Source organism: Anas platyrhynchos, chromosome 10, assembly GCF_047663525.1.
Source record: "Anas platyrhynchos isolate ZD024472 breed Pekin duck chromosome 10, IASCAAS_PekinDuck_T2T, whole genome shotgun sequence".
Classification (NCBI taxonomy): Eukaryota; Metazoa; Chordata; class Aves; order Anseriformes; family Anatidae; genus Anas; species Anas platyrhynchos.
In genome coordinates, this window is record NC_092596.1 from 22,885,316 (window position 1) to 22,907,521 (window position 22,206).

General features: G+C 40.3%; 1 long non-coding RNA gene across 4 annotated transcripts in view; it reads left to right on the top strand.

Moving 5' to 3' along the window:
• LOC110351317 (uncharacterized) overlaps nt 1-22,206 on the top strand; it is an 86,459-nt gene that overhangs the window by 57,932 nt on the left and 6,321 nt on the right. For all 4 annotated transcript variants that reach the window (XR_011811795.1, XR_011811796.1, XR_005268296.2 and 1 more), the window contains one exon: nt 19,889-20,119. This is a non-coding gene — a long non-coding RNA (uncharacterized lncRNA). The remainder of the gene's footprint in view (nt 1-19,888; nt 20,120-22,206) is intronic.

Consider the following 22,206-nt stretch of genomic DNA (forward strand, 5'->3'; position numbering starts at 1 on the left):
CCGTTGATTATGTGCTTGCATAAAAGATTTCTTTGGTGGCAAGCCTCTGTGACGGAGATCTGAATATAAAATCTAGTAAATGGAAACTATTTTCTTTATGGTAAATTTTCCTTCTTGGAAGTTATGAGACTTGGCAGATTTAAACCCATGTTTTAAACCCATGGTGTATTATACGATTTTTAACTGGCCACAAGCAATACGAGCACACATTATGTGTGCTCAGCCCCAGCCAGGAGCATGGTTCAGGATTTCCTATACAGAGAAAAAAAATCCTGATTTGCTAACCAGAGAATGGTATGTAGTTATCGCAGTTTAACATTAGCTTTGGGGGTTGGATGGTGGCCTCCTCTTCTGGAGTGCTGAGGCAAACAGAGTTATCTGCACACACCTGCCTTTTCTTGTCCCCCTTCATCCTGACTTCATGCTGGAGCAGAGTGAGCAGCAGAGCTTGGAGATGTGTTTGAGGAACCCTTTGGTGTTGTAATTGTGGAAGAGTTCAGTAAAAGGCAAGGGACTGGCCCCAAAAGAGATGAAAGCTATTCCCTCTCTCTCTTCATCCATCCTCTTTCCCTTCCTGCCTCCTCTCTCCCAGGGATCCTGTTGAATATAAAGATTGAATTAAATCTTCTTCCCTGGGGAACAGAGAAAATAATAGAAATGATTAAAAAACACTTTGAAACACCACCTATTGAGCAGATTGTCCCGTAGGGAAACAGGAGGGCTGCCTGTTCGAGCCCACCTAGCTCTGTAAAATAAAAAGGAAGGCAGGCTTTGATGGAGGTAAGCGTTTACAGAAATAGGAGAATAAACACCTGTTCTGTTAATGCTGAGTGATGATCACTCAGTAATTTATTGAAATATGCAACTGATACATCAGCACAAATAATACAACCCCACAAAAAAAAAAAAAAAAAAAAAAAAAAAATCAAGTTCCTTCATTCCATAATACTTACAACGGACTTTCTACTCAGGCAAATGGCATGGAAGCAACATCATGATCTGAAGCCAGGCTCACTGAGTCATAAATGGCAATTGATAAAGCTTGATTTGAAGTGTGGTTACAATGAAACCATCATCTTCCAGAGTAACATCAGCTTGCTTTCTAAGAAGGCTGAAGATATTTTATGGCACATTCTTCTCTTTATGCCTCCTGATTTCATCTTTAGTTGTAAATGTACTTAGTGTGCAAGAATAAAATACAAATGTACGGTAAATACAAAAGTTCCAACCACCTTCAGCTTTCATTGATGCTTGTAGAGAGCACAGAACAGAAACAAAATGATCTGTAACTATAACTGAGTCAAAAAAAGAAACAAACAAACCAACCCACCACCCAACAATCTATGTTTAATCAACATTTAAAGGAGATATTACATGTGCCACAGCTCCCCTTTTATATTGCATTTAATGTCCCCTTACCTGCCCTTTAGTTTTCATGGTTTTCCTTATCTTATCCTTATTCCTTATTGTCATTGAATCATTATTTCAACAGGATTTGCTTCCTCACTGCCAAAACAGTTATGCACTGCATTCTGTGCTTACAAACCAAAAAGAATATAAACATACTTTTGATGCAAACCCAATCTAATTCATCATGTAGCTGCGAGTTAGTCCATGGATCATTGATCAGAACAGGTCTGTTAGTGGAGAAAGTTAATTTGTTAATGGGAATGTCTCCAGTCTGGTGGTGTATAAGCTGGCTTTGGTGCTGCGAGCCAAGGTACTGCCAGAGTGCAGGTAAGGGAAAGTGCACAGGGGACAAGCAGGGACCAGGACAGAATGATGCCTGGCACAGACACTAAAAGGGCAAGTTTGGAGGGACTGGTTAGCTGGAGGAAGACTGAAGAGGTTCTGTTCGAGACAGATGTGACAGCAAGAGGGAAGGCATGGGGGAAGACTGAGAAGAAAGTAGAAGTGGATGGAAGAAGTTAAGGCTGCTTCTCAGGCTGACAGCTTGAGGAGGAAAGGGATGATTTGGGTACGTGGTGAAGAAAGAAACACAGAATGTGGGGTAAGAGGCTGGGAGAGGAAGTGTGAGGCAGATGTCTGAAGATGAGAAACCACCACCAGGTTGGTCATGCGACCAACAAAGATAGAGAGGTTAGAAAAGGCTAGTGGAAGTAGGATTTAGCAAGAAAATGGAAAAAGAATCATTTGAGCTTTATGGAAAACATTACTATTATCATTTATTATCAATTTACTTAAGTATGGTTTGTTTTTTATCTTATAAACAGCTTCTATCAGAAAGAATAGAAGGCAAGTTTTAAATGTAGGCTTTACTTCTGCTCTGTTTATTAGAGAAGAGGCTTGTTTTACTAATATCTTGTAAGTAAACATAGTGAAAACATTCAGTGTGATAGAGATAGATGATTAAGATGATTAACCATTGAAATGTGGTTCCACACTGAGCATGTAATTGGCAATTAATGCATTACTTTATTTTCCACTTGAAAGTATATGATTTTAGGTCTTGGTCTTACAATGCTTGGCACATAGGCAGAGGCATAAGAAGTCAGCCAGGCTCCCCAAGGGTGCTGGACTCTTCCTGTTTGCAACACATGCTCAGATCGTGGCTTAAATAGTATAGCTGTTCCCTTGATCAGGTACTACCTCATTTACTATATGTGCAGACTACCTTCCCAGTGGCACCTTGACCATAGATCAGGGACTGCAGCATCACCCTTGAAAATAACAATAATAACAGAAACACTACTAATAGTTAGTAAAAATGGCACTGTATTTTTTATGGTTAATTTTAGAAGACGGAGTTCATTTTTGGCCCAAAGCAGTAGATGCAAGCATCGAAGCAGGAAAAAAAACCTTTTAACAGAGTAGAAATTTCAGCTGCGAGATGTAAAAGGAAGTTGAGTTGAACACTGAGAAAATTTCAAAAAGATAAAAACGATTTCAGTTTGGTAGTTCTTCACTGGTTTTGCAGTTTGGCAGCTGTCAACATCTCAAAATATCATCTCACCCAAACTGTTGAAAGAAAGAAACCCTTTGATTTTTCCCTTGAGACTCTGAAGCTGAAAATGGACTCTTTGTAGTCTCAGCCTCATTTCAGACAGTTTTTTTTTTTTTTTTTTAAACATTCTTGCTGGCAGGAACAACTAATTCATAAATAGAGTCTCTGTTAATTAAATAAGTTTTATCGTTTAAACTTGCCTTGTAAAATGAAAAAGAGAAAGTAAATCTTTAGCATATTTTCTTCTTTATTACAAATCTTAAGAGACTAAGCATCACATTTCTTGCATCATTAATAATGCAAATTAGTTTTTGTTTGGGTCTCACATAAGTTTATAGTTAGAAGTAAATATTTAATGTAAAGATCAGAGAAATCTAATCATATATAGCATAAATTTTACTTTCTAGTTATTGAAAGTTAATGTAAGATCGGAGGCACTGTGGTTTCTGTTTATTTAACCTCTCTTGCTCTTGCTTTTCTTTCAGTAGAACTCTTTGTAACTTGTCATTAAACACTGTTATATTCCTCCAGTATCTGTTTTTACTATCTTTACAGTAGCCACAGTGTTCAGTATTTAATACCATTTTAAAGTAAAGGTTAAACATATATAGCATACTTAGGGCTATAAGGATTATAGTTTTGGTCCTGATTATTGGCAGGAAAACCAGGTGATTATTTACAATAACACCTAAAAACGTGTTGACTTTGCAGCAGTTTTTCCCTGGTTTGCTTAATGAAGCAATAGTCAGATAGCCAAATAAGATTAAACAACGCTCCAAGCCCCTATTTCTTGTATAGTAATGCCTCACGAGCATGAGAATAAAATGATTTGACTTGTTTACTTGTTAACACAGGGATAGGTAGTGGCTAGTGTATATACCCCATAGTAGGTTTTTCTGCCTTGTGTTTTACACATTATTCCCAGAAATATTGTACCTCTCTCCATATGAAATGTCTGTAGGTGTGATACATTACAGCATTGCAGGACACCCATATTGGCAATACCCAAGTATGTGGTAGCAATGACATGGTACACTTAAATGAGAGCTGATAAGTCTCTGTTTTAAGCTAATAATCAATATAAGCCGTACACTCTCTATAGAAATGCAAGATCTTCCCTGCACTCACACGTGCGTCTCCATATAAATTACGGATATTTTGCAAAGACATCTGTGCTTTCTGTTGTGATTTTGTGTGTGTGTGTGTGTGGTGGATAACAAAAAATAATAAGTATCCTGTTATTTTGTGCATGAAATCTGATAGCGAATAAGACACCAGAGAGAATTCTTTGCTGATAAAAATTTAAATAGATCCATTTATCAATGTGACAGAGATTTGACCTGAAAGTTAAAGTGTTTGAAAGTTAAGTGGGGTTGTATAAAGGAAGTTGAGGCTGTGCTACAGATAGACTCTAGTTTTTGTAAGTTATTAAATCAAAATAAAAGATATTGACAAAACAATAAATTGCCCATATCACCCCATCTAATAGCTTCTGGGAGCACTAAATACATTCTCCACACTAAAGATGTGTGAAGCCTTTTCCTTTCTCATACTTTTGTTCTTCTACTTGAAAACACTCGTGCCATGGTTGGCTTTGTAACAGAGCCACAGAATTGCGTGGGTGAGTACTTTGCCAGGCAACTTGCTTGGAGCAAGCATCTTGGGGAGCAGGAGCAGTGGCACTGCTCTTGTGTCAGTGTTACTGCTGAACTTCGCAGATGTGGTCCTAATTATGCTCCCGGGGAAGAAAAAATAAAACGAGGGCACTGCTATCCACTACACGAAGGCAGATCATGCTGCAGTGCTCTCTGCTCTCCTTGGGAGTCCTCGGTGATGTTTCCACACTGCAGCCCCCTGGGATTTGTGGAGTAGCGGTGTCAGGGAGCAGCTGCTCTTTGGGGCGTGCTCCCCGTGCGCGGGGCCGTTTTTGGGATCGAGGAGCCATGTGGCAGTTAATGCCGCCTGCAGAACGACGCCAGGCGAACCCTCCGCAGCGGCTGTCTCCTTGCTTGGCAGGGCTGGGGGGGCAGCTCTTCCTCCCAGCTTCATTATCTGGAACCCGCTTCATCCTCTGGCTGCTCAGCCTCCACAGGGTTATGGGGGCATACCCCCCACCTACGGCTTCCCCACCGAGGAGAGAATGAGCCTGGCTCTCTTTGGCTTGAAAACGACACAGATTTGAGACTATTTCCCCTCCTGCCGATTTTTCCATGGAGAGGAGCGGAGAAGACATTACTATTTATAGTGCACAGTGCGTGTACACAGCATGGCATCCACCGGCTTTTCAAGCGAGCATCCTACCCATTCAGAGGGGGGGCTCTCCCTCTGACGTCCTCAGCGGGCCTCGGCCGCTCCCATGGGAGCTGCCCTGGTGGCAGGGGGACAGGCACTTTTGGAAATCGCCCACCTCCCCTATAGATTTCTTTTACTTCTGTTTACCTTAAAATACCTGCGTCCCTGTCCAAAGTGACAGCAAGTTGTGCTTCCAGCATGAATTAAGGGAGAGTTTTAAGGGCAGGGAGAGGGATTGCCCTAATGCGCTGAAAGGGTTGCAGTGCATCTGCATCATCTGATTTGGGGACGGAGCGCTCATCTGTGCTCACAGCCTGGACAACCACGAAAATACCTAGATTTGCACTCCGCGAGGTTGGTGCTCCTAGGTGCTATGGCACTCATGCTGCCTGAGCATGTTCAGTCCCATCTATGCATCCTGCTTCTAAACAGAAAGATTGTTGCTTTGCTATTTGTTGTCTAAAACTTCCAGAATAGTAGGGATTTTATGCAGTAATGCACTGGAATATGTTCCTACAGCCTGAGGAGCCCTTTGTGCAGAATGAGTCCCACTCAATGACCATGCCTCTGTCCTACAAAGCATCCAGGTACAGGGGTAGAACAGCCAAGGGGTGGAGCGAAACAAAGAAGAGTGCATTGATTTAAATAAGGCTTTTTAGGGAAATTTTCAGGGGATGAGGGCCAGCAGCAGGACTTGGGTTTTCCCATTGCCCACTCAGTGCCCGGCTGCTGGGTGATGTGGCGTCTCCTTCTGTTTGTTTATGGCTTCAAAAAATCAGAGCGTCCTCATCCAAGCTCCATTCTTGATATGAAAAAGATAGCTGACAATGGCAATAAAAATAACAGTAAGCGGTTGGAAAGGCCCAGCTCAAATCATGCTCTGTCAACAGCTTTGCAATCTGTATAAATATGAGTGGAAAGACAAACAACTCTGATTTCTCTTTAAGAATGTGAGTATCCATTGTCGTAGATTTAAATTAGGATGTTTTACTTGTACTGTATGTAAATTCATTCTTGGCAAATAACCCATGTCCACTAATGTATGTGTATTTTGGGTCTGTATAGTTTTGGTCTCTGTGAAATACAATGAAATTTGATAGCACACAGAAATACTTGCATGGAATGTCACATTTTTTGTGTGTGCTTCTCACATATCCATAAAAGAGTTTACACATTTCTAATTACTCATTCAAAAAGAGACTTTACAGCACTTTTAAAAGAGAGCCAATTTTTTCCCTACTGTGTTCTGTTTTTACAGCTTGTGGAAAGCTTATTTAACGAAAGTTTAAGTAATCAACGAAAGTCATTTCTGAGAAAAGACTGACAGATATGAAGCCTCTTTTCACACTTCATAAGAGGTGGAGATAGTAGCCATAAAATTTACAACTGAATAGTACTTTGTTTAGTTTAAGTTATAGAATTATTAGTTTTTCAGGCATGTGATAGATTCTGGTCAGGTTAAGTATTATAAATGATTAGATATGCTTTGTATAGCTGAGCTGTGTGTGCAGTACAAATGACAACCTGCCCCTCCAAACCCAGCGCCCTGTACGCTCCTCCAGGGCTGATGTTTTGCTAAAAATATGTGTTTGGAGCTGACTTAGGTTCGTGGTATATTAATAAAATGCTAGCAATATGTTCCCTTCATAGTGACTCACCTCTGGCTATGAATGTATGAATTCCCAGGCCATGGAAATGAAAAGCCAGGGCATGTCGGGTGAGAAATGAGGCACCGGGGAGTTTAGCTCCATCATCATGTCTGTCCCAGCTCCTGCAGAGCGGGGAGACTCAGGTTTTACTGAGGTCGACTGCTAATTTTACCAGATCTTGCTTAGCAAGAGGAGAGCTCTTCCTGAAGCTCAGTCCTTGGGATGGAAGCCCCAGGGTGAGCTTCGGCTCATTTCTGATCGTTCCTACTGCTCGAGGAAGGACAAAAATTGAGCAGAAGTCTTGCTATAGAGTGACTGAGGGGAAGTGATTTCTTTTTGCAGGTCATGAGCATTTATATGTAAAAAGAGCTGAATACTGAGGAAGACCTTAGCTGTATTATGAGACTGAACAGTTCTTGAGAAATCCCCATTTCAGCTCATAGAAATTTGCATACCTTTTAGAGACAGTAAGAGACATGAATCTTTTTAAATATTATGAGATGCCCAGATGTTATGGCAATGGGTAACGCATCCAAATACTTACTGTGACATCTAAATAAGCAAACGAAAGCAATTACTAAAGGCGTTTAAATGTTAGTCTGTCTGCATCATCCTTTCATCCCAGAGTTTTTGTAGTGCTTTAGATGTAACTGCTTACCCAGGAGCAAACATCTGAGAGGTTTTCATAGTTCTTTAAAACAACAAATTGCATGAGCTGGAGTCTAGTCCCATTGCAATCGCTTTGAGGTTTGCCATTGGTTTCAACAGGATGAGAGCAGGACATGCATTTGCCAAATCAGGGACATATCGTTCATCCTCACTGTGGCAGCTGGAGTGTAACATTAACACAGTGAAGTGGCTCACCACAAAACTTGCATCAATATGCAGTTTAAGTGTAGCATAATGTTTGTATTGGTTTTATTCACTTTTATGAGAGCCTAATACGGCCAGCCTCATAAAGCTCAATCTTGCACCAGTTTAAAGGGATATCTGTGTAGCGTTTACTGGTTGTTCATAAATGGTGGTGGCACTTTGTTACTGTCCACAAGTTGTTTTTTGAGCTAAAGGTTTCAGTCATTAAGATGTGCAGAATTATCTTGGGCATAGTTTTAGTCCTGGAGGAGTGATGGGAAGAGGTGCCTTGGTACGTTTGGCATTTGTGGAAAATGGTGTGTGTACAGCGTGCCATTTGAAAGCTGATACACACGATACCATTAGCTGCTGTATTAACAAGCACTTTAACTAAATATACAGAAAGTTCTCCTGTGTATTTATGCAATGCAGGAAAAGTACTTATCATTACCAGTTTGCAAATTCCCAGTGTTTACCTCTGATGTCTATCTCATCTCAATTTAAGGTTTTCTGGGCTTTGAACACTTAGATTTCAGGTACAGATCTCAATTACAGTAGAAGTGCCTCGATTTGTCAAACCCTATAGGTTTTCAGCTCCGGTTGAAATATCAACAATTCCTAAATCCTATTCAGTTCACTCTGAAAACTGTATTCTGGGGGCGTTCAGCGATCCTGCATTCAAATGGTTAATTTGCACTACGTTCTGTTAAAGAAAAGGAAAACTGTCACCCTGTCATTTCAGAGTCTGACACTAAGCTTGTCAAAAGAGACAGCTGTTAAACTGAATTACTGTTGACATGCAGAGAAACGGCCCTTGCCAGATGTAAAGGACATCTGCGGCAATGAAGTGGTACAGGGTGGCTTTTAAAATGTGGTCATACTGGTATTTGAATAGAGCGTCTATGGCATTAAAACGTGGCCTTGACTCAGACAGTTTAAGGCAGCGAACCAGAGCCAATGAGAAGCACAAAGAAGTGCTGATCTGTTGCTATATCCATAACTTATGCATGAATATGAAAACACTGCGGTGTCAAAGCTATTAAGCTCTTATCTTGTATCCAGGAGGATGTGGGTTTAAAACACAGTAGGAAATATTTTGTATTTCTGGGTCCTTGAATGTACGGATAGGTGAGGTGTAAATTCATAAGGTGGATTATGCAGGGAATGAATAGAAATAAGTCTTCTTGTCTTCAGCTAACAACTGCTCAGACAAGAATTGCAAAGGGCATTAAGCTTGTGAAGTGAGTGCTGGATGTGCCTTGCCAGCACTCCCGATAAGGCTGCCTGCACGCAGAGCACATGGGTGGGTGGTGGGGAGGTTGTTCTTTGGAGGGGGCAGCAAATAAAAATGGAAATAGCTACGTGGAGAGGCTGGTAAAATTTTGTCCGTATATCTTAACATGATTTACATAAAAAAGTCAGGATACCAAATTCATTTTGTAAAAAATAAAAAATAATAAAAAGAAAAGTAGGGATTATGAATATTTTATGATTTAGCGATTGAACCGACAGTAGGGAATTCTGCACATGATATAAGTGTGTGAGTCTTTGATTTGCATGTTTTTAGGGTAGAAATAAAGCTGTTTTGGAAAAAAAATGTATCAGTTAAGCAATTTTGCTAAATGTATGAAAAATGAAATGTTATGAGATGAAGCATGTATTCATTACGAAATGAAATTGATGTTTGAAGCTAAAAAAAATTGAGGCCAAACATCATTTTGAATATGTTAGCAGATCATATCTTGATGATTTATTTGTATGTTTAGTGGTGGCAGAAACCAAAGAGTTTGCCATCTGTAGGGAAGAAGGCAAATGATGATATTTCTAAATCACACAGGCTACACTGCTCCTTTCTGCAGGAAATCAACAACAATTTGTTTGAGACAGCAAAAATGCCGCAAAGGGCAGGTATGAGAGGTTTTTTCTCTCTTTGTAATAGGAAAATTTGCTTCCAAAGGACCTGGGTTTCTCCATGCAGGAAGGCTGGTGTTGACTACATTGAGCTTGTTCCCCTGTGCTTCATCTAAGAGCTTCAGATGAGCTGGGTGATGATCTGTCTCTGAGCTGGAGCCCTGCATTGCTCCATACACCATACATCGCTCCCTTTACCATACAGAGCATTTAACATCATGGTAGCATGTGCTTTAGTGCTGTGACTCACTCTACACAACACGGAGGACCATGGGGCAGCGCCGCTGCCGAATCTGGCCAAATAGCCTCTTGCACATGCCATAGGTGGTGCGCCCAGCAATCCTTACTGCTATGGTTAGCTGGAGCACAACTGCTTTACAAGTACAAATATCTAGGGTCTAACACAGTCCTTGAAAATGTGTTTATCAACAACTGCCAGAGGTCTTCTACATGTGAAGGAGGCGGTAAGTAGAGTTGGCGTTCGACCACCATGGCACTGTGCAGAACGCAGAGGGGCTGTTGGTTTTCTGTGGTCTCCAGGAGCCAGGGTCTCCTGCTTTGTCCCAGTCTCTGCTCACAACCTTAATTTAAAAGTTTTGAATGTATTCTAGCTTCCAGATGATAATAAGGCAGGTGGCTACCTAGCAGGGCTGCCACCATTTAATGGATGTGCTGCAGGGACTACTGGAAGCCATGACGAGCTCCCAGCCTGTAAAGGACAGGATGAGACAGAGCTAAGAGGGAATTACTTTCCATGCATTTTCTGCCTTCCCTCTGAGGTGCTGTGTGTGCCGTTGTCTGTGCTAAACGAGCAACAGTAGTGCTGAAGTGCTCTGCAAAGGCAACACCATTGCAAAACCGTTCCTGTGGTTATGCTGGGGTGGGGCTTTGGGTGGTTGCTGTCACCCTGACAGTCACAGAGGAGTTGTCTGAACAAAATCTCAAATATACCTTCATCAGAGGGCTGGCGTATGCTGCAGTAAAAAAGGCTGAAATCTCAATATTCACTCTTAACCATTGAGGTAGAGCCGCAGCTCAGTTTTGTAGGTTTTATCCAGTGCAGACTTGTCTATTTACACAAGTTTAGTTATGCTGTAATTATTAACTTTTTACAAACAAGCAGGAGGTGGACCACTTAAATAGACAGCAACAATTGTGTTAATAGATGGCAGGTTTGTCTGTGATAGCTCTTGTAATACCATCATTAGTTTATTTAAGCTTACCATGAAAAATCTTTTTCTCCTATTCTGAGCTCTTTCATACAGCTTCCGATTTTGATTGACACTAACATAAAATAACTAACCTATAAATTATAACGTATGATTTAAATGAGGTATAAATGCATTATTTGTAAATCACTGCAAGGATCATCAGTGTGCAACATGCATGGTTTTAAGAAAATAAAAAATATATTACCAAGATGATAGTAAGGCAGAATGCAGCTCTTCCTGTGAAGCTCTCACCACATACTCATGTTAAGTGTAATAATCCAACAAACTAAGAAGAGAACCTAATGCCATCAGCCATGTGAACTTCATCATGTAATCAGTCCCAGGTCAAAAATTAACACTTATGCATTCATCACAGAAATGCACCTCTCGGTCTTTGCTAGTTGTCAAACAAGCAAATTTCTGTCACTGAAGTCACCCCAGAATTCAGGTTTGTAAATATGTTTGTACTCACCTGTTTGCTGATGTTGGAAGGACATCTTTCTTCCTCATTTTATTGAAGCCAAGAAATGAAACTTCCTGAGTGTTGTGTGTTCACTGAAAGATGCTTTCCTCCGACTGTGTGTTGGTACAGTGAGCAGGGCTGAATTACTCCAGCTGAAGATCTACCCCAAGCTTTAGATTCCCAGTTAAGTATCACAGACAGCACTGGAACTAGGTCATTGACAAACAGAAAATAATACACAATGGCTTGTTATAATCCATCCATTTGTTCGGGAAACCAGACATCTCCAGGGAGTGAAAGGACTTCACATTATTTTTTAAGTACCGTATTTCAAATTAGTGTTTCTAGTTCAACTTTTGTGTAGCCTGGTAACTGTTCATTACTGTGAGCAGGATTTCACACAGTACTTATGCTGTCCAAGATCATCAGTACCACGGGCTCCAAGTTTGGTCTGAAAGGCCATCACGTAGTACTAGTGCTTGGTGAGTACCATCAATGGGCTTTGGATCTGACTGTACTGGTCCCGGAGTGGAAGATGTGGCTCTTGTCCTTAGGGGTTTGCAGTGTGAAATGACTTAATAGTACATTTCAGGCTAGATCTGAGTGCATATTATGAAAGTAATTTATTTCTTGAATTTAGGATTTGCCCCTGCTAAGATGCATTGTGAGTTCTATGAATGTTTTGCTGTAAAACAGGTAGTCCTCTTTTTCTCTGTGGTATGAATTTACCAGCCAAAGTGATTGTTACTGTTCCTTGTTTGAAAGTTTGTGGCATGTTTCTGGCAAACACCTGGAATACAGTTTCCAAGGCTGTGGACAGCAAAGGGCATGTCTAACAGAAATAAAATGAGACTGATGGGACAGCACGATGGGAACCCTTCTCAATGTTGAAAGCCATCAAAAGAGCTAAGACATGCATGTGTGCTGTAGCTCCATGCGTGATCAAAATATTTACCTGGGTTTTGTGCAGTTCAACAATGCAGAGAGTTTGAGACCATCATAAACTATAACCCCACTATCTCCCAAACATTTTCAGTGGTGCAAAGTCTTTTGTGATCTAAGCTAATTCGCAATGGGACTAGTCTTGAGGTAAGGTCATGAGGAATTATTTTGTTTCTTTAGTACAGTTTTCTCCCATGTGCAACTCTTGAAGACCAGCTTCAGACTGACTTGGTAAACTGTGTTCTGCATAAATATACTGATAAATACCCACTGTGACTTAAGACAAAGTAGAACCAGAGATATGCCAAGAAGGAGGTTGGCTTCTGGTCCATCTTTGTTTGCTCTGAGCATATTTGTTATTTCAATGTTATTTTTTCCTTATCACTTAATCTTTTTGTAAGCACTGTGAAAAGCCAGGTAGTATATTTAGCTCTAGACCATGTCCATGAAAGTTTTTAAAGATTAATTTCACAGGTACAACCAGCTTCTCCAAACATCAGCCTTTTCTCTGTTTAACCATAAATGTAGGTATCTAGCTCTTCCTGCTTTGTTCTCTTTTTAGAAATATCATTTATTACGCTGAGATGAGTGACCATGGCTAAGTTTCCTTTAAATTGAATGGAAAAGCCACTTGTAAATACGTTTTCTCATGTAAAGCTATCATCTCCTTGTAGGTAACCACATTTCTAGCAGAGGAACAGAGTTTTGGCTATTTTTGCTTTTTTCTGTAATGATTTTTCATATTTTATAAAAGCTGTAGGTATAGGTAAAGATGAGCATGGGTATTGGTAGTGCTCACTGAGAAGCTGATTTTCAGAAATGGGAATCCCACGGGGCTGACTTTCAGCCAGGTGACCAACACACTTTGCATTTTATTTATTTATCTGGCTACTTAGCCCTTCTTACAGTTTCTCTTCTATGAATTAATTTACCCTATAAAGCACATCCTGCAATAATCAATGACTCATTACACTGAAAATGAACGGGAAAGATTAATTAAATTAAAAGTATGTAAGAGGAATGTTCGACTGTTTTATTGCAAGTGACCCAGATATTTAGTGCTTTCTTTATGCTGAGTTCTCGTAAGTTACAGCAGAGGTTTTTACCTTGAGCCACAGGGAGTTCAGCTGGCTTAGAGTGTAGTGATATTTCCTAGACACACTGAATCCAGTTCATTTATCATCAATATCCACAGGAAATAATAATCTGTTTATACATCACATTTCTCTGAGCTCTGCAAGGTTCTTGTTATGAATTCTTTCCAGCTGCTTTTCTCATTCCCACAGAAGAATTGCATGTGAAGGGTTACTGCTTACCCATCAGTTACTGTAACAATTATTGACTGATAACCACTGGTAATTCCAACTCTGTGACAATCTTTGATAAGGATTTTCTATAGTTATTATGCTCTAAAATGTTGCCTCATCTGTAAAGGTCTTGAACTTCAGGTTGGGTAGCTGACACAGCTGCCTTTTCTGGATCCTTGAATAGAAGGAGGTTAATAATATGGACCATGGAGCTTCTACAGTTATAGAAATACAGCGTAAAACTGGGAATCCATTCAAAGCTCCTGCTTTCCATCACACAGGAGCAATTTCATCTGGTTGCCTTTTGGTAAGTGATGCCTGCCAATCAGCAGCAGCTCAGGAGACAAGTGACTGAGGGAAAAAATGTCTGTCACCTCAGGGCTTCTTCAGTTCTGTCCGATGATTTCTGGAGAAAGAGAGACATAAACGAAAGAAATTAGAACAAGGTTAAAATAAACAAATAAATAAGCTCATGTCCTTTACCTTCTTTGCACTCCTGGTTTTGCAGTACACTGGCTCTCAGTTTGTGTTTGGTTTTCTCTCTGCACACCCAGTCTCTGCTCATCCCAATTTATTTCCTTTTATCTGTTGCAGATTTATGTTTTGGTTAAGATCAGTGTGTAACTGCAGTCAGTCAGACTCGCACTGTCGCAAGGCAGATTTGCCGCTCCCATTCCAGTTTAGCATGCGATCAAGTGAAAGTCGGGGAGATTTCCCATCCTGGGAAGGTTCAGACCAGGCTTGCAATCCTCCAGGAGCTGAGGACAGTCCCGAGATGTGCTGACAGTGAAACCGATGCTGCTGTAAAGGAAAGGGAATAACAACGCCCCCACATCCTGACAAACACACCAGGTGTAATTACTTTGCTTTTACAATAATCTGGGAAAAGAAGGGGACTAGGAAGGAGAGGGATGAATTCTCTGTTCAGTTTTAAAACAGTAGGATATTAAGTCATTTTAGTGCAACATGTTAATTATTATGTCCAAAGAGCTGGTAAAGTACAATAATATAGAGGATAACTTCTTCAAATCGTAGGTGACCGACAGAAATCTGGATGAACATATGACACTGCCTCTGCTTCTAGTTGTCAGCTAATAAATTGCGTTAAAAATGGTGCAGACACATGAAAGATTTTTGCAATATTTTGTTCTCAATTGTAAGCATTTGTAATTGCTTATGCTGCCCTGTAGGGCAGGGAAGGCAGTATTGTAAGAGTATACTAGAAAAAGATTTCAGTCTCAAATGGATGAAACCTGAGATATGAATGCATGTCTCAACCCCTAACTGTGGGTTTTCAGGGAGAAAAACTAAATGGTATTAGTACTGGATTGAATCTATTTGTTCTGTGAATCAAAAGATTTTTTTTTTCCTTGCTCTTGTGTAATTTTATTGAAGTAAAATTGTAGAAAGCTTTTGCCTTAATGTTTTTGCCCATTTTTTTCAGTGCTTCAAGGGACTGATATAGGTTACATAGCTGTCTTTCAGTCTATTTTCTTCCTCACCAACTTTTGCAATTCAATGGGACTGATGGGTTATAGCACTTTGGAAATCAGGCACTAACTTCTGATATCTACAATTCATAAAAGTTTGAATTGCATATATTTTGCCCTCAATTTACACTATCTATCTTTAAGACAATTGAAAAAAAAAATATCATTTAAAATCGTCTCTTTATTTGGAGATAGTTTAATATCAAAAGAGACTAGATTCCTAAAACTTCCTAGAACTAAAAATGTTTGATACGGGGTTGTATCAGATAAACTTTATTCCCCAAACTTCTGCTGAATGATGTTAGAGAGAAACAAAGGTGAGGAGATGACCCCATCTAGAAACTCTGAAGTCACCGGAGACTCCTGCTTTAGTTTGGCATAAGGGGAGATAATCCAGTGTAGTGGAGGATTCTGCCACTAACTGCTACATAGTCTGCAGGTATATTCTGCAATGCACACTGTTGTACATTGAAGTTAGAAGTGATCACTGGAGATTTTTAAGACAGATGGAGAAAGTTCCAGGCAAAAAGAGAGGGGCCAAAGCTGGTGAATAAACTGGTTTCACATGACAAGACCATCAAATCGCCAAGAACTGATGCTAAAGGTGAAGGGTTGTTGCATCCAGAGTCAGCCAGTCCCAGATGATTTCAGAAGTAATTATAAAGTTGAATCTGGGAATAACCTTAGAGGCAACAGCAAAGCCACCAAAGAAAGGCAGCAGAGGAATTTGACAATGAACTCCAGAAAGAAAACGCAGAGCCACAAAGAGGGGGGACGCTTGGGCACCTGTTGTGACAGCTGTGACTAAGCATACGATGACCAGATCAGAGTGAATAATGAGAGAATCTGCTCATTTAAGAGTGTATATACAAACGCAGCAGGGACATGAAACTGTTTTGCTTTGTTTTACTGATAATGTGTTATTGGAGTCATGTCTCTGACTGTGTCCTAGAGTGGGTTCAAAACAATTACTTATATAACACAGGATATATTTAAGTCAGGGAGGTGTGGTAAGGGAGAAATGAATGTATCTCAATTTCTGGTTTAGAATCAAAATGAAATTATGTTTTTCTGAATAGATTTATTGATTTCCATTTATCCAACACAGGGATATCCACCTCAGGGTCTGGATTGACCTTGCACAATTTAAACTGTAACATAATTGATGAGTCAGATTAAACCCCATATACATCTCTTGCCAGCTCCTGGTTCATACCCTAACCTGAATTTAAAAAATAACTCCCTTAAAAATAATCAGAGTCAGTTCCATCTGCAAAAGTTCAATTCCGTTTCCAGCCTGTGTGTGGCTCCAGCCTGAGAGAAATTCTTGGCTGATCCACGGCACTGGACTCCCCTCTTATAATTCTCTGCCTTAGAAGCAGGTAGGCATGTTCTGGATTAGCTTGAGGATTAAAGAACATGATTTTTAAGTGACAAATGAATGCCTCTGGCAAAATTACACCCATATGTGAAAGAAAATTGCCTTTGCTGCTCATTTATAGAACAGAGTGATATGCAGGACAACATAAGGGAAAACAAACGGAAAAATAAAACCCAACAGAGCAGTTCTTTGGGCACCAAGAAATAGCACGGTCTAATGCAGCTGCCCACATTGCAAAGCCAACTGACAAATAATGGCATTCTGTGCAAGAACAATCGCTGCTACTTTGATTTAAAATGAAAACCAGATTGAGAAACTTTGACTAAGAGGACAAGATGTGTGGAATGTAAATACCTGGTGGGTGCAGCCAACCAGCACGAAATGGATTTGGAGGGAGCTGGAGCTCAGTCCCTACAGGAGTGTCCTGTACTTACAGATCATCATGTACAAGGAATAAATTACAGTAGGGTTTGTCAACTAATTTGGTGTAGGTATGAATTCTTCATCTATTAATCACTGTAGGGAAGCATGAAGCACCTATAAACCATTCATCTCACTTTAGCGTCTTGTTTAAATTTAATTAGAGTTGGTCTGATTTGATTGGAAAAAATAGAGGTACCTTTGACTGTAAAGGTGTCAAATGGAGAATCTTAGATTGCACTTTCCTCTGCAAAACGATGAGGCAATGAGTCAAGTAGTTCAGATATTTTCTTCCAAAATGAACAGCCATAAAAACCCTTCCAGGGTGATACACCTCATGCACAAGTAAAGAAAAAGATGCTCAAGGTGCCAGCTCCTTGCCGATGTGAATGGTGTTTCCAACAGTGTGAACCAGTTCATTTCTCTTGTGCCTGCAGACCTTTTCCCCTCTCTCAACAGTTTTGTTTTTTTCCATTCCTTTATTGTTATATATATGCATGTATATACATACACAACAGTGATATTTTATAGGAAAACTTAATTTCTTCACGTTTTATCCTAACTTTTTTTACTGCTATCAATGTTAAAAATGTCATTAACTGCAGTGGAATCAGACCAATGCTATTTTAAAAAAAAAGTCTCTCACAAAGCTGTTTACCTTTTCTTTGCATAATTTCCACAGGGATTATGGATACGGATACCTGTCCATGGTTATGGTATTTTTAATACTGCACAGGCAGTATGCGATGTGTATAGTTGCAACTGCAACTGTAGAAAGCTCCAGTGGGTCACTTGCATTTCATTCCTCTTCAGTGTGACTTTAAATCAGTTACATTTGGTTGTTATTTTTAATAAGATAATTCTTTGAAATGCTTTTTTTTTTTTTTTTAATGAAAAGTTATTGCTCAGCCTTAGAGTCCTTCATAAGCCTTAGAGTACTACATGCAAGACTTGAAAACTGCAGGTTCGCTAAAAACCATGCACTAAATATGATATAAATTGATGCATGCTTATTATGGATAAATACTGTTCTCTGGGTAGTGCCTAGAAATTTTAATTAATTTCAGATACGCCCTATTTTTGCCACGTATGCAGATTTCAAATCTGTGCATTCGCTGATTTTGACACAGTGCGATGATGTATCCTAGCTTTCAGATGTCTGGCTCTTGGAGTTGTGAAATGATAAAACAAACAGAAACAACAGTTTCAGCCTTGTCAATCTAGTTCTCAGTGGACAGATGCCCTGGCGCTAGAAAAGCATCATCCCATGCAATACCTTTTGGCAGCGTTTGAAAAAAAGCCCAAGATCTTCTAGACGTAAAAGTAAAGCTGGCTTCTCATCTCTAAAGGAGTCGTGTTTATGGCCATGCTGAAGCTCCTGGGTAGGGCTGCAAGAGAGTTGTGCATAACCTCTGCGTGTTCTGTGCCTGATTTGTGCACAAGTAAGTGATTTCTGGTCTCCCAGATAATCAATCTGATCTGCTTCTGGAGCATGTTGCCTCTGGACAGTGATGGATTAATGGGTGAGGGTCCAGGCTTGTGCATTGAGGTTTCGGGAATGAGCTGGGTCGATTGTTACAGTTTGTGGATTGCATCATTAATTAATGGAATGGTATCATTAATTACAGATTTAAATGTTTTATTGGATACTTATCCAGCAGGAGTTGCCTAAACCCACAAGGAAGATGGGAGGCTTTGGGCTTACCGTGGCCCACCAGCAGGGCCAGCTGTGTCCCACCAACGTGTGTCCATGGCTCTGTACACTTGAAGGCCACTCCTGGAGGCCCCAGCCCAGCTGGCCCAGCTGTGTGAGGCAGTTCCTGCCACAAAGCACAGCACCATACTGAAAGTCTTGCAATATTGGTTTCAAAACACACAGAACCCGTGGAATTTGTAGTACAGAAATACTGGCTACTACTGAGAAAGGAGGCGGTGAATTGCTTTGGTACAGATGAGGTTTTCTTTGGCTAATGATTTGTTTTTAATGTCGCACACAGTATTGTGAGAACTTGCATCATTTGGGCATTTTTAATGAATTCGTATTGCTTGCATATTAGTAGGAATATTTCCACTGCAGCAAACACCATAAACAGTTTCCACACTGGGGTATGTTATACTGCCACCAGAATTGGTTCTTCTGATGGTTCATTTCTTTTATGCTGAGAATTCAGGACCAATTCAGCTTGGTTTTATGCATCATTAGAGATTTACAATTACTTTGCTATAGTTTCTTTCTGGAAGCCTATCTCTCATGGTTAATGCTATGGGAGCCCTGTTGTGTAGAGGCTGGTATTAGCCACCTTATAGCAATAAAGCGTTTGAAAAGGATTTAGAATTATGAGTGGCTAAATTCTCCATGCAGTGACTGCAATACTGTTATCCCTTGCTGAGCTTGGGTTGAAACATTTTTTTCTTCTGCTCAAATTAGAAAAAAATGCTGTTTCTTCAAGAGGTTTTGAATCATTTACATGTAATTTTTTTGTTGAACTACTGCAGTCAGAAAAGAGAAATTGTGAGAAATTCCATTTGGATTTCATGATGCTTAAAATACATTTACATTGCATTAGTACATAATGAAAAGAAGGCCTCCTCATTTTTTATCTCACTTTTTAAAAGTGTAATCAGTATTTGAGACTTTCTTTTGTGGTTTAGATTTTACGTGTGTAACCAAACTCAATAAATTTCACAGGGTTTGCCTTTGGACAATAAGTAGTGGATTTGTATGTGTTATAATCCACCAAATTCATGTTTTAGATAAATGCAGTCTTGCACTGAAACAAACATGATATGCAGTGAATAATATGGGCCCGATCTAAAGCCCATTAAAATCAATGAAAAGATTTCAAATTAACTTTTATAGCCTTTAGATCAGGCTCTAAATGGGCAAATTACAGTTATGGAGTTTCCCATTTACATACCTGTGTGATGCATTTAATATATTTTATGGAATTGAAATTACTTGGTACTCTTTTTCATGCTTTTTTCTTTTTTTTTTTTTTTTTTAGGATAAGAATTTGCCAAGGGCATCAACAGCAGTTTTCCCAGGCTTCAGAACAAGGATTATGTAGTCAATCCACAAATGACTCAAATCTTTGAAAAAACGGACATGGTTATCAGAGGGGCTTTGACAGCAGCAAGGGTGGGAGTGCTATCTGGCGTAGTGCATCAGAGGCTCTTATTCCATCTCATTAACACACTCAGGACATCAGCGCCAGCCACCGGTCCAGGGGAATCAGGTAAAACTTTTAACAGAAAATGCACAAGATCTCCCCCCAGCACTGTTTTAAATGGATCAAATCAGATGTGTCTTGTATAAGATTAGAAGAAAGACTACGGCACTGTAGCAGACGGGGGAGAGATTCAAGTGTTGCAGGGAATTTTCAAACCCATTGTTAGAACCTGGTGATCTTTCTTCTTGCACGGCATTTCTTGAATCCCACTGAGAAGGCACCAAGCTGATCTCTACATCTGCAATAGCTGCGGCCTCTAAGTGTGAAAAAGGAGTGCCTCTACCTGCTCCTTCTGAGCACCCTTATAATTAAAAACCCTTTTGGAGCAACACTAGAAATAAGCCATCCTGGTATCTGATTAAACCTCTTAGGAATCTGTCACTGATCACCGTCTCTGGTCTTGATGGAATACTTTTATGCATTATAAATACACTTCCTGTGTGGATGCTCCATAAATCACATTTAGCACTTGTATATGATGTATAAGCATATTCTATAGAATACACACAAATACAGATGCCAAACTCCCACAGAGTTCATCACTGGAAAATGTTTGAAGGATCTGATCCTTAATATTTAATGAGGAAGATGCTATTTCCTTCCTCAGCTTTTATCTCTGGTTTGGCATAGTCATTAAATTTCTTGTTTCCTTGCAAGATTATATAATTTATGACCTAATTTTAGACTTTCGTGTAACTGTTCTAAAATACTCATGGAGTATCCGGATTTCTTTGTATGGAGTGTTTTGGGATTAGGCAACGGATAGAACATGACTGCTCAGCCATGAGCTGCCGTCAGTACGGAGTTACAAGCATTAAAGGAGAGCAGCACAGCAATATTCAGATAGCATTACAGGGTTGTATTGTGTTTTTATTTTTCCCTGTAAAAATATGATTTAGCAGCATTTCCAAATCCTACTGTATGCAGTGGTTGCCAGGAATCCCCAGGTAATGCAGTAATTGCCCAACAACAGCTATTACTTAAAATATTTTCATGTAGCAGCTTCTGACTTTCAGGCTGTTCTGGGACAAATCCATGCAGCCTTAAATGCAGGGAGGGTTGCAGGACGCTGGGGTAGCAGGTGAAAAGTGATAGGTAGGGCTTTAAAGTGGCTTTCAGCCTCCTCGCCCTCTGAGCAGCCAATTTTTGTTAGCCATGGGGGGAGGCAGGGGCTGATGGGGTCCCCAGCTGCTGCACGGCAGAGGGAAGGTCTCAGGCTGGCCCCAGGGCTCGAGGCAGCATTACTTCCAAACCAGCACCTCCCAGCTTAAGAGCAAGCTTTTGGCTTTATCCTCGGCTTTGGGCTAAGAACCAAGAAAGCCTCTGCTCTGCGGTGTCAGGCTGGCTGGGGTGATGCTCTGCAGCACAAGGTGTTGCCAGATAACTCCTGTATGAATTATGCTAAAGCTGCAGCCACAGGGTTTTTGCGTGCCTGTGTGTCTTCTGCATGTCCAGAGTAATTCAGCGGTGTCATAAATAGTGCCATGAGTTTCAGGTGTTCGTCAATTTAAACCATATTGTTTGGACCGGCCTTTCATCAAATTTAATACATCGGTTATCGCATTAATGCACTTTGAGAGCACTTTATTTGGATGTTTAAGCAGGAAGTGGCTGGCTGCTGACTATGAGGTTAGCGGCGTGCTCCCAGCCTGCAGCACAGCGAGGAGGCTTTGCCAAGGTGCACCTCGTCTCCTGCCCCAGCCCGAGGTGCCAGGCAGTGCTGGGCACCCTCAGGGCGGGCAGCTCTGCTCACCCCTCTAACATCGCAGCCCCATGCATTGTGCAGGGCGAGGTGGGTGAAAGAAAAATAGTCCAGATGAAGAGGAGACATTATTTCTTGGAATAAGAAGGATTGGAGAGTGGATCTGTCTGGCTTTAATGGAGCAGTTCCAGGAAAGCAGCAGCGACCAAAGTGTTTTCAGTATCACATAATTCAAGAGTAAAATCATAGTTCCAATTACCATTTCAGCCATTTCTGGCCTTGGGAAACCTATGCTAATATTTATTATTATATGATTGACCTATGATTTCTTCATCATTTACATTAGCAACTACGATATTCATAGTAACATCCTTTAAATCATATAAGCAGA